Below are 11,747 nucleotides of genomic sequence, written 5' to 3'. Positions count from 1 at the left end.
AATTTTTATGGAATTCTATAACTCAAGAAATATATATATGAAATATAAATATAAACTTTAAAAAAGAAAAGTAAATATAAAAACTTAATAACATAAGAAATATATATTGTAATAACTATACGTTCACAATACCTGCACTACTGAAAAATCAGTTGCACTGTAATTAAAAACCAACTTTAATTTTTATTTTTTAAAAATATTCTAAATGAAGAATAAAGTAAAATAAAATTTATATATAAGCTAAGTTTAAAAAAAAATCTTTATGAGTTCCTTAATTGTCCAACGTCACTCTTCCATAAAATTTGAAAAAAAAATTAATTACAGACTCACTTAACACTATTATAAGTCTCTTTACATTTTTTAAATATTCCTTATACGCAGGTCAGGCACATAATTGATTGATTTCAAACTGTATTTTGGTCTACTACTACTTATTACTTTTATCGTTAAAATTCATATAATTTTAGTAACAGTAATAGTACTAGTAACATATAAATTAACTATTTTATTTAAACAATAAAAATAAAATATAAAGTATTTATTTAAAGTGTTTCGACCTCTAGGGTCATTTACACAGATATATAAAAATATACTTATCGATATTAACGTTGGTAAAAAAGAAAAAATTGCTGGTAGAGAAATGCTATTTTGCGTAATATTAAGTAAAATTAGATTCTTTTTAATACCGCCAGATTAAGCGTCCTCGGTACTTCTCCAAAAAAAAAAAGTAATTCTATTAGCATAAAATATTAAGGAAAAGGAAGAAAAATATAAAGAGGAAAATCCACCCCTTGGAAAAAGGAAACTCCAATTTAAACGTGACCATTAGATAAAATTGCCCCAGAGAGGATTCCATTGGCCGGGAAGGCCACGTTGGGATAAGTAGATGCTAATTGACTCCCAGCTCTTACATAATGTATGGTCATCTCGTTCAGGGGGTGTTAGGCAGTATCTAATGGATATATTATGAAAGGAAGTGGGTACCATCTTTCATCGAGTAGGAAAGGCCTTCACAAGCTGATACAATTGGTTATTAAAGCATTCGGCAATTTTGTATTGATTAAGAAGGAAAAAAACTGATTTTTGTTAGTATTAACCATAAAACTGTGTAATCATTTACGAATGTAATAAGGTTTTGATCAAATTAAATTAATAACGAAATATGATAAACTATATCGAAAAAATCACTAATGAGGTGAATACTAAATTAATTCGATACCGATAGCCTATCAAAATTCAATGATCATGAAAATTGGTGTCTCACTATCACGATGTTCTTTGGAGAAATTACAAGTAATTTTCAATTTAAAGTAGTCCCGCTTATCCACCTAGTTAGGACCGATACATCGCCGGTTAAGCATTAGAGTCGTCTAATTCAGAGGGCGTAGAAGAAAAATATTTAAGATTAGCATTACTCTATGCAATGTTCCATACAAAAAAAGTAGGTAAAAACAGTGTTTTGAATAATTTTTGTAAATTAAAAGTAGTTCAAAATCGTCAATGGATTATTTGACGAAATGGAAAGAAAAATTTGAAATAATGTTAATATTATCAGTCAATTTATAATCTCAATCATATTTGTTATAGTTAATTTTTAATTTTAGTTTAAATAAATAATATTTTTAATCTATATACCAACAGAAGGAAAATGCAAGCCGTCATTATGGTTGATATGTGACGTCATTTAGACCTAAGATTTAGCAATTCACTTAGTTTACTCTATTTTCATCCTATTATCTTACATTCTCAACATATTTTCAGTTGTTTTGTATCTTTTTTTGCCCAGATGAAACCCTACAAAGTGAGACGATACGTCAGCAAAAAAGTAATTGATAATATTTTAAGTTCGTTTTGACCGCAGATCCTACTATCTCCATCAAATAAAATACATTCCTTACTTTTCTGAGATATCTCTCATTTGCCAATTTAATAACTTCATGCCTCCCAAGGGTCAGAACTAATCATTCGATCTGTTTCTTATCTCTTTGGCCTCTCCAGTTACCTTCTAATAGAAATCTCTTCTGGCCCTATTAATCTGGAGGATTCATTTCTAAAACTAACCCAAGGTCTGTTATTTGCGTTGAGCTCACAACAAGTAACATTCTTGTAAATGGTTAGTTAAATTCTTTTTTATTTTTTCAAAGCCCACGATCATGATGATCTGTTAATTAAACCACAAGCTTTATAATGATCCAGCAATATTTTATACATGGTACGTCATCTATTGTGGGTTTTCGTTTGTAGTTTTCCCCAAATGACTCATCATCAAATAATCCCGTAAGCACTTATAATTTTTTTTTTAGTTTTTGAATTAAATAAACTGATATATTTTTTAATTTATAATATTTATTATTAAAATTATTGTTTAAATAGATAAATTGTATCCAATTTTAGTCTCAAAAAATTTATTTTTCTTAATAAGCCTCACGTTTCGTCCAATTTGGTCATCCTCAAGGACAATCTTAATACAATTTTAGAACCAAATCAATTTTAAAAACCTTTATGCTATTCTGCCCAATCTCAGTTCACAAATTACCCTATTTTGTCATTTTTTCACAGTAAAAGGTTTTATTTTAATTGACAAAACAGGGTAATTTGTGGACTAAAATTAATGACCACGGCGGAATAGTCTGCATAAAGTTTTTTTTTTAATTGATGTGGTTCTGAAATTGTCCTTGAGGATGACCGAATTGACCGAAACGTGAGATTTATTAAGAAGAATAAATTGTTTTGAGACTGAAATTGGATAAAATTATTTTTTTTAAAACAATAAAAACCAGTCTCAAGGAAGTGTGAAGGTTATATATAAATTAAAACTATTATTTTTTTTTTTTACATTAACGACTCCCAAGACTAGTCCCCATATGGTTAATTATTTATGTTTGATCATTCATCACAAAATATATTTTCTATTTAATTTTTAATGTGATGTTCTGTAAAGTGACCATTAAATTGTTAAAAAAATCATTTTGTCAAGCAAATAAAAATTATAATTATATGTTTTAGTGCAAACGTGAATTATTATTCAATATTTCACCTTCCAAATATGGATAGTAACTATTTAATTAACTTAACCTTCATTTATTTTTTTTCCAAATAAACGTTCCTCAATAGCGATGAAAATACTATTACCTAGACAACAATAAGGTCAGTTTAATATATTTAATTTTTTTTATGGGCTAAAAAATAAAGTAACTACTTTGAGAAACATTTTCAAAAAAGTATATCATAAAAATTTCTTCTTTTTTTTCCATAAATATGATAAAAATTTCTCTATAATACTATCGGGCTGTACATGTCTATAAAATCTCTCTCACTGTCTTATTAAACGGTCCATCTCAAAAACAATTTATATAAAGTTGTAATTATTACTTTTGGTTACCCTTAACTGTAGATATGCAGTTAGACTGGGCTTGAAACTCCAAGTTCTTAAAAAAAAAATTCTAATGCTTAAGGACATAGTAAAGATAAAGTACTCTACATAAAAAAACCCAGCAGTGTTTTCTAAAATAACAAATGTGGAAGTTAAAATATATATTGTGCATTTTGGTTTGTTCTAATACTCGAGGACTAGATGCGTTTTGGGATATTGTGGGTCTGAATATTTAAATTTCAATTAAATTAAAAAATTTTAGGATATAAATTTTGCTTCATTTTGCAGTACATATATAATAATTGAGAATAATAACCCAACGTTCGAGATAAGAAAAATCAAACAAAGTTACTGAAAAAATTGTAAATCGAAAAGCAATATCATAGACTTAAAATTTAATAAAAGATTAATTAAAATGTATCTAACCTAACCATAAAAAATAGAATGTATGGAAATATTTAATTTTAACTAAATACAATAATTGTTACCGAACTATCTACTGTTTTATTTAACCTAGAAAAAGGGAAACATTACCGGTTCAGCTATTATTTTTATTAAATATAATAGCGGTTGGTACAAGAACTGCAGGGTTAGATTGTAAATACCACAACAATCATGGGAAAATGGAAACGGACGTTTAGAAACCGGTCAGTCCTTGAAAGTTTCACAATAAATAGCATACTCAAAGCAGTTAAAAGTTGTTATTCATTATTATGAGAGAAAATAAAGAAAAAACTATTTAACGATTCCGTGCACAAAAGGAATTCGGTTAAATGCTCCTTTACCTCGAGCAGTATTGTTCAGTTACTTGAATACACTAAAATCGTTAAAGTGTGGAGTTTTAATGACCAATTATTTTTTTTCTTTCACTTACCCTGTGTAAGATAAATTTTCTGATTCGAGCTTTAGACCGAAATATACATTTGTAAATCTACTTTTGAGTATAACTCAAAAACGAAAGTGATAATATAAATTGATGCATGTGTAGGACTTGGATATTACAATAACTTTTTCATTTGAATCGGAAATACTATTTAATATAATGGATTTTACAAATTTAGGATTTTTGGCAATTTTAATTAAACTCGGCATATCAATGTACAATTAAGTCTTTAGTATCCTCATCCTCAAAGGTTTTATCCTCATGGAAATAGTTTGACAGGACTTAGATGACGAATTATTAAAAAAATATTACAGTGTAAGAATATCTTTAATTTTGCTTATTAGAAATAATTAACATCTAACATTATCATTAGTAATAAAAAATGAATTTATATTAAACTATGAAAGGATTTGATAATAACCTTAAGGATAGTAAAAATAATAGGAATAATAAACGGTTAACAGCAGAATGTAATTTCTAATAAAATATTTTTATATATCTGTAATAATTTTTTAAATGAAAAATTTTAATCTTTGTGAATGTGAAGTGTTATTAAAAGTATTTTTCTGAAACCTGTTAAAATTCAGTTCGCCAAAATTGGAAAATTAATACAGAAAAGTATTGCTACAATAATTAATATTGAAATAGTTGTTCTGAAACGAGTGAGGATTAATTTAAACTCGAAGTGGGGTAAAAAATAAAAATGCTTCGCACCATATTTTTTTCTTGTGTTCTTTTTTTCTTCTATTTGTTTCTTGAAAGTGTTCTTTCTTATCAATAAATTTAAACGCAATATGTTTCAAGCTTGTTTTTCATTTTTTTTTTTTTTTGTAATAAATGACTATTCATAATCACTGGGGAAAACACGAATATAAATGCACATCTTAGAGGAATTGACGAGTATACGTGGAATATTATGTAATATGTAAGTACATACCATGAAGAATGTGCGCACTATCCACCGGCCACTGGCAAACTGACGAAATCGTAAAGGAAGTCCTTGTAATTAACAGTCTGTTAACTATGCTAACTCTGTTACGTCATACTTCTCGTTAAAATAGTGATCGGGGCGATATAAATGTCTTGTATGAGTGCGTATATAAATGCTTATGCAAATTTCATAATGTATATAAATAAAATGCAAGAAGATGGCTAGGAGGGGAGGTGGGTGTGGTAATTATAAATTAACGCAAATAAGTAAAAGTTATTTTTGTCAACGGCCTAAATCTTAAACTTTCATCAGGGCTAAAAAACGAAACGCGATAACAACCAACAAAATAATATAGTGAACCCAAAAAACTAGAAGAAGAAAATTGAAAAAATATGGGAAAAAATAACAATATAATATTATTTATAATCTTTTTGATTTTCTTGTTATAATATATTTTTGTTCACTGTATTATGGTTGTCATCTCATTTAGATTACTAGCTCTGATGAAGGTTTCATTTATTTGTGTTAATTCTTATTGACTGCATCTTCTCACATTAAATCTACTGGTCAAATATAAACACATCATTACATACATAAAAACCCTAAAAAATGTTTTCTTATAGATCGTTCCTGTGCTTCTAACTACTAAATAGGAGTGTTCATTATATTTAGTTCAACATGTTAAAGTGCGTTAAATAGAGAAATATTTCCTTATTTTAGCTCGTTAAAAAGATATAACATTTAATAAGATTGAGAGTCAGTGTGCTTAACAGAGAGTGACGTCACGCAACAGACTAGCTGAGCGCCACACCATTTTGTCTGTTATTGTTTTAATAGGTTAGTAGCTTGTAGTTCGTGTACGGTGTATCTTGTTTTTGTTTAGGACCTTTTTTAAAATTCTAATAAAGTAATAGATAAAAACTTTACGGGAATAAATAGAATAAAGAATAAAGTAATGAAAAAACCCCTAGGAAATTCGCAAGGAGCTCCTCTGGAATTAACATATAACATGGACTTAAAATTGGCTTACTCCCAATCCTAAACTTATAACGTGCTAAGATGCTCAATTTGAAGCTTTTTAGATTCAACACAGCGAATAACCCTATTATTTATTTTTAAAATAGTTCTAAATGTTAAATTAATTTACAATACTTATCATAATTATTTGTATTAAATATTGACTATAAAATCTTTTGTATATTATGACTATTTCTAGTTGTTATTATTTCAGTATTTTTTAAATCAAATTTGTATTTTTGTTTATGAATATATGTATATATAGGCCTTTTTAATTGTTGTATTTTATTATTTTCGAACTACTGTTGCTTAAGTTTTGTCTGCTTATGAAATTGATTATTATGATCTATAATATTATCACTTCCATTACAGTTCATATATTTTAATCTGTACAAACCATTTGTTTTTTTTCAATTTCATCCTTTTGTTTGTGCACATCATTTGTAATTTATTAGTTCGTTTTTCTAAATTTTAAATTTCCAAAATCGTATTTTTGAAAGGTTTTGGTGATTGTTATGATTAGTCCGTTGATCAGAGTTAAAAATAAAAAGTATTTGAATTATTTCTTTAGCTGCCTTTACTATCCTCAGCATGAATATTTTCATCATTCGTTAACATATCAGAAATAATTTTGGATTCAAAACACTGTATGTAAGAAGTATGGGTTATTCTTCCAAAATCCTTCGTAAAATCCTTAATGCTCCTTACTTTGTCACAAATCAAGTCATCCATCAGGACCTCAATGTTCCATATGTTGCCGACTTACACAGAACCAGATACCATTCCTTCCATGATAAACTTCTCAACCACCCAAATCCACTTGTTTCTAACCTGGCTTCTCCTTCATTACCAAATAATCCTCCTAGGCGTCTGAAAAGAAGATGGCTCGAGATCTTCTCTTCTAGAAATGTTATTGGAGTCCTATCAGTGGGTAGATTTTCCACATGTTTGTATTATGTCACTATGTACAGTTGTAAATTACAATAAATAAATTTTAAAAAAGTTAGCTTAAAATAAGTACCTAAAAATAGGAGTACACCTACGAATACGTTTCAACAGCTACCTCCATATCGAGCTCGATAAGTTTATCAATTTAGTCTGGGAGAATCAATATTGTTCCGAAATTAGTATTGAGCTTTCGTTTTCACAACAAGCCAATTTACACTCTACCTACATTTCGCTCAGATGACCTAGCATAGCTGAGGTGAACACGATATCGAAAAAAATCGGTTATGTAAACTCTGAATTGATGTAAATTGCCTGCCGTATTAACAAGTCCATTAGCGGAGGGATAGGGTAAGCTGTGTGTCGGCTCACCGGTAGCCCAGCTCGGCGGGATACGGGTTCGGAATTAATGAGAGCCATTTGCATGCACTTGGAGTAATTTTAATTTCAGAAACCGGTAATTACCGTTGGCCTCTATTTGCCTATCTACTGCGGTGACACTCTGAGCTACTCAATTTATCACCTTATCTAAATAAAATTCAGTTATTTACTGTTCTAAAATTATGAAGACAAAGATGGGGAAAAAATATTTTATTAGGACTATATTTTTCCATATCAGCATATAAAATCTCAGAAAATGTAGACTATATAAGATCATAATATAAAAACTTATTAATTAAATTAAAGTTATAGGTTCTTTACTGCATGAGTTTTCATTAATATAATGAATTGTAGGAAAAAATTCTATTCCTTATTCAAATTCTTTATTTTATTCTATAATAAAGCGTTTCCAGGCCATTGCTCTATCATCATGTAATTTGCCATTTTGTCTTGTTTCAGCATAAATCTAAGTTTGTGCTATTATTATTATTATTCATACGGTCTTCACTTAAAATAATATTTCAATTTTCTTTATATTATAGGTTTTTTACTGAACGAGTTTTCAATTAATATAATGAGTTGTACTGAAAAATTCATTATATTTTATTAATTAAACTTAAGTTTATTCTTTAGAGTCCGACGAGCTTATTCGTCTAATAGAGAGAAAAATGCTTTATTTAACCATGCTGCTCAAATTCATTGGGTTGCTACGATACACAACATACCAATCAATCCATGATCGGACATATATACAATATATATACTTATATGATATAACAATAATTTTATTTTCTACCTTTTCCTTATATTAAATAAAGGATATTTATTCTAGACTACCAATATGTACGATATGTTCGACCATCTATATCTCCCAAACATATTGTTGATCTTGAAACAACGTATATATATATTTTTTTTTCCATTACCAGCATGAATGCTAAGTTTTCCTACCTTTGGTAACAACGAAGCGAGTTTATTAAATTACTAACTTGCAAACAAGTATTTGTATTTCGTACAGATTTCTTATAAAAAATAAAATTTGATCACATTATGCAACTAGTACATATGAAATTTTCATCTGATATCATTGGCAAGGGGGAAGGATTCTCATCTGAGCAAAATCTCAAAAACAGTTTTGAAACAATATTTTCAGAGAGTTTTGACAGCCTTAATGAACATGTTACATCTAAAAGAATTGTATAATGTTCGAAGTAATATCCTCGAAGTAGGTAAGTATTTAAATATTTCTCTCTCTCTCTCTCTCTCTCTCTCTATATATATATATATATATATATATATATATATAAACTCTTCTTGTGTACTCACTATGAGTATTGATCCACACTGTACCCCTATCAGACATTGTACCCTAATGAAAAAAGATGATTCACCGCCTGCAATCCACTTGTTACTGGACCCTCCCAGCTGCCTTGTAGAGGATCTCTTCTAGGCTCGTAAAAATATCAGGGCTACGTTATCTACTAACGACCTAAAATTATTATTGAGAAAATGGTAAAATAGATGATCATAAAATGATCATATGAAACTTTTTATAAACCTGAAAATTAATATAAAAAACGATAATAAATCTCGGGTTACCTTAAATATCGTAGATATTTTTTTCTGAAAGAGATAAAGTTTATATAAACAAACTTTATCTCTTACTTTATTTTATTCCAAGAAAATTAATACTGGAAAAGTATATAATTTCCTGATAGCCAAAAGAAAACATTTAAAAAAAATTAATATATTTACGATTTATGGTCTTATCGGAGAACTATGAAAATAGAAATTTTGGTTTATTATTATATGATGATATATTACATTATAGAAATATAATTTATTATAGTATAATATTATAGAAGTAAGTTTTACTACGAAAAAAGGGCCTATGCAACTACAAAAAAACGAATCAACCAGCAAACAATAATATTATTAAGAAGTAATGAAACATTAACTTTTTATTTTAAAACTTACTAATACTGATTTACATAATTATTAGTTACATTTAAAAACTATGCACTTAAAAAAGTGAGCAAACATAATGAATTTAAATACAGTTAGCTTCAAGTGACATTAATATAAATTAGATTTTATTATTACTTATTATCTTATTTATTCATACATTAAAATTATAACATTTCACTTCTATTGGCAATACGAAATATATAAGATGAAAATTATATAGTCACCGATTTAACTATTTTTAAATTATTTTCAATTGTATTTTCCTACGTGAAATCAGAACAATAAAAAACTATTTAAATGAAATAAGATCACTATTTTAAAGTAATTGTACGTTATTTTTTAGATTATTGTCGAAAAAATATGTTTAGAACTATAATTGTTGTATTTTGAATTAAAATAAAATAATGAATCCAGGGATTAAAAAAATAACTTTACATTAAAAACAAAACTGTGGAAACCTAATTTTTTCTTATTAATTCTTGGTTTTATTCATTTACAAAAAACAGGTTTTTTCTGCGAATTCCGACACTAATAATTTTTCAATTTTCTTATATTTATAAGCCTTGTCAATGTTTGATTTGCTCAAGGATTACTAAAAATCGGAATGGCCTTAAACCTTACTTAAAGTCTGATATAGGTACTAAATAATTCGAAAAGAAGTAATTATTTAAATTTTTTCATAATTATTTCAAGAGAAAAATAAAGTGAAATAGAATTATAAAGCGCGAAACATGGGCGCTGATGACCTCAGGGTTTTATGCCCTAAAACCCCAGCCAACAACAACAACAAGACAATAGGAAATAATGTTGATCATACCATATTTTAAGGTAGTAATCTAAATTTCGCGAACAAAAAAAAAAACTGAAACCAACTTCTTGGTTAATTCGAATTTAAAAACAACTTGTGAGAAAATTGTTTCAAATAAATCTAGTAGTAGAAATTAAATACCTAAATGTTTTTTTTCATCCAGGCACATTTGGCTTTATTTTGTTCTTATAAATACATCCATATGATTGATGAACATTGTTAATTGTTAATTGAAAAAGTAAAATTGTTAACGTCTTTATTTAGTATTATACACAATGATAATAAATTAATATTACTAAACAATATAGAAATTTAAGATCAGATATATGACAGTTCTTACAAAACTGTGTTAAGTATTAAAAAAAGTTTTTAATTATTACATAGTAATTTAATTTATATAGTAATTTATAAAAAGATTGACAAATATATGTCTGCAGCAGTTTTAATTTAAAAAAAAAAAAAATGAAAGAAAATAAAAAACATATGCTTAAAATTGTTATACTATTGTACGTTTTTCATATGACTGTATTTTTCCTGTATTTGCAAATCGCTTTGATATGACCATATAAAACCTTTATCCAATTACCAAACCTACAAAAAAAAGTATGTTTGTTGGGGAGGAGGGGTGTTTGGATTCTATGTCTTCTGAAACAAATCAATTTTCGTAAAATGAGAGGAAGAGAGTGTTTAAATTTTTTTGTTCCATAGTCGTTTACACAGGTTCATAATTGAAAATTATGTAACTCCCGTTACAGAGTTGCAACTATAATTCTTAAACCCATCAATAAATTTGTACCGATGATATCAGCCATGGTTGTAGACATACATACTAAGTTTATACGACCATCATAACCAAGTTAGAAGAGCATTATATCAGAATGAACTCCATAATTAGAATGTAGTGAGGGTGACTTAGTAATGAGCACTTAGCTAAGCAAGTTGATATTGCTGCCTCTGGGGCCTCAATAAATTCTAATCGTTTAAGGATAATGTTGCGCCTAGGTCCTGCCCATATGCGGCAGTTCCTCTCAATCTACATTCAAACCTGTTTATGACTATTAGTTTTACTAATTTATCCATTTATTAATCATTAGTATGGTAATTATTTACTTTCACTCCTCCAAAATATACGGGAACAATTACTTCTTCACCAGACCGTACAAACCTTTTAAAAATGAATAATCCGTCTATTCAACAGGGAATTTTTCCCTCTAGAGGGAAATGGGCCTAAGAACGTAATACAATAATCTTAATAATTTAATAATAGTATATAATCCAACTATGTCGACCCAATAAATTCAGGAGTATCTTCGAATTTATGTCCAAAGAGTAGATTAAAGGTTATAAATGTCAAACCTCAATTTTTACCAATTGGAAAAACCTTAATAGATACAGAAATTTTGGATATGTATTAAGAAATTTTATATCTCTTCTCCCCCTA

General features: G+C 27.8%; 1 protein-coding gene across 4 annotated transcripts in view; it reads right to left on the bottom strand.

Moving 5' to 3' along the window:
* Positions 1-11,747, bottom strand: part of LOC112210774 (uncharacterized) — a 208,844-nt gene that overhangs the window by 155,314 nt on the left and 41,783 nt on the right. The window contains exon 1 of one of the 4 annotated variants that reach the window (XM_067050745.1): positions 5,194-5,239. The exons of 2 other annotated variants lie outside the window; for them this stretch is intronic. The gene's annotated coding sequence lies outside the window, so the exon portion shown is untranslated. Of the gene's footprint in view, positions 1-5,193; positions 5,240-11,747 lie in introns of those variants that run through there. One more of the 4 variants, XM_067050743.1, reaches the window with a different exon arrangement.

Source organism: Halyomorpha halys, unplaced genomic scaffold, assembly GCF_000696795.3.
Source record: "Halyomorpha halys isolate HHAL.00 unplaced genomic scaffold, Hhal_1.1 Scaffold761.1, whole genome shotgun sequence".
NCBI classification, from domain to species: domain Eukaryota; kingdom Metazoa; phylum Arthropoda; class Insecta; order Hemiptera; family Pentatomidae; genus Halyomorpha; species Halyomorpha halys.
Note: the sequence above shows the minus strand (reverse complement) of the source record. Positions and strands in the feature narration are given on the sequence as shown.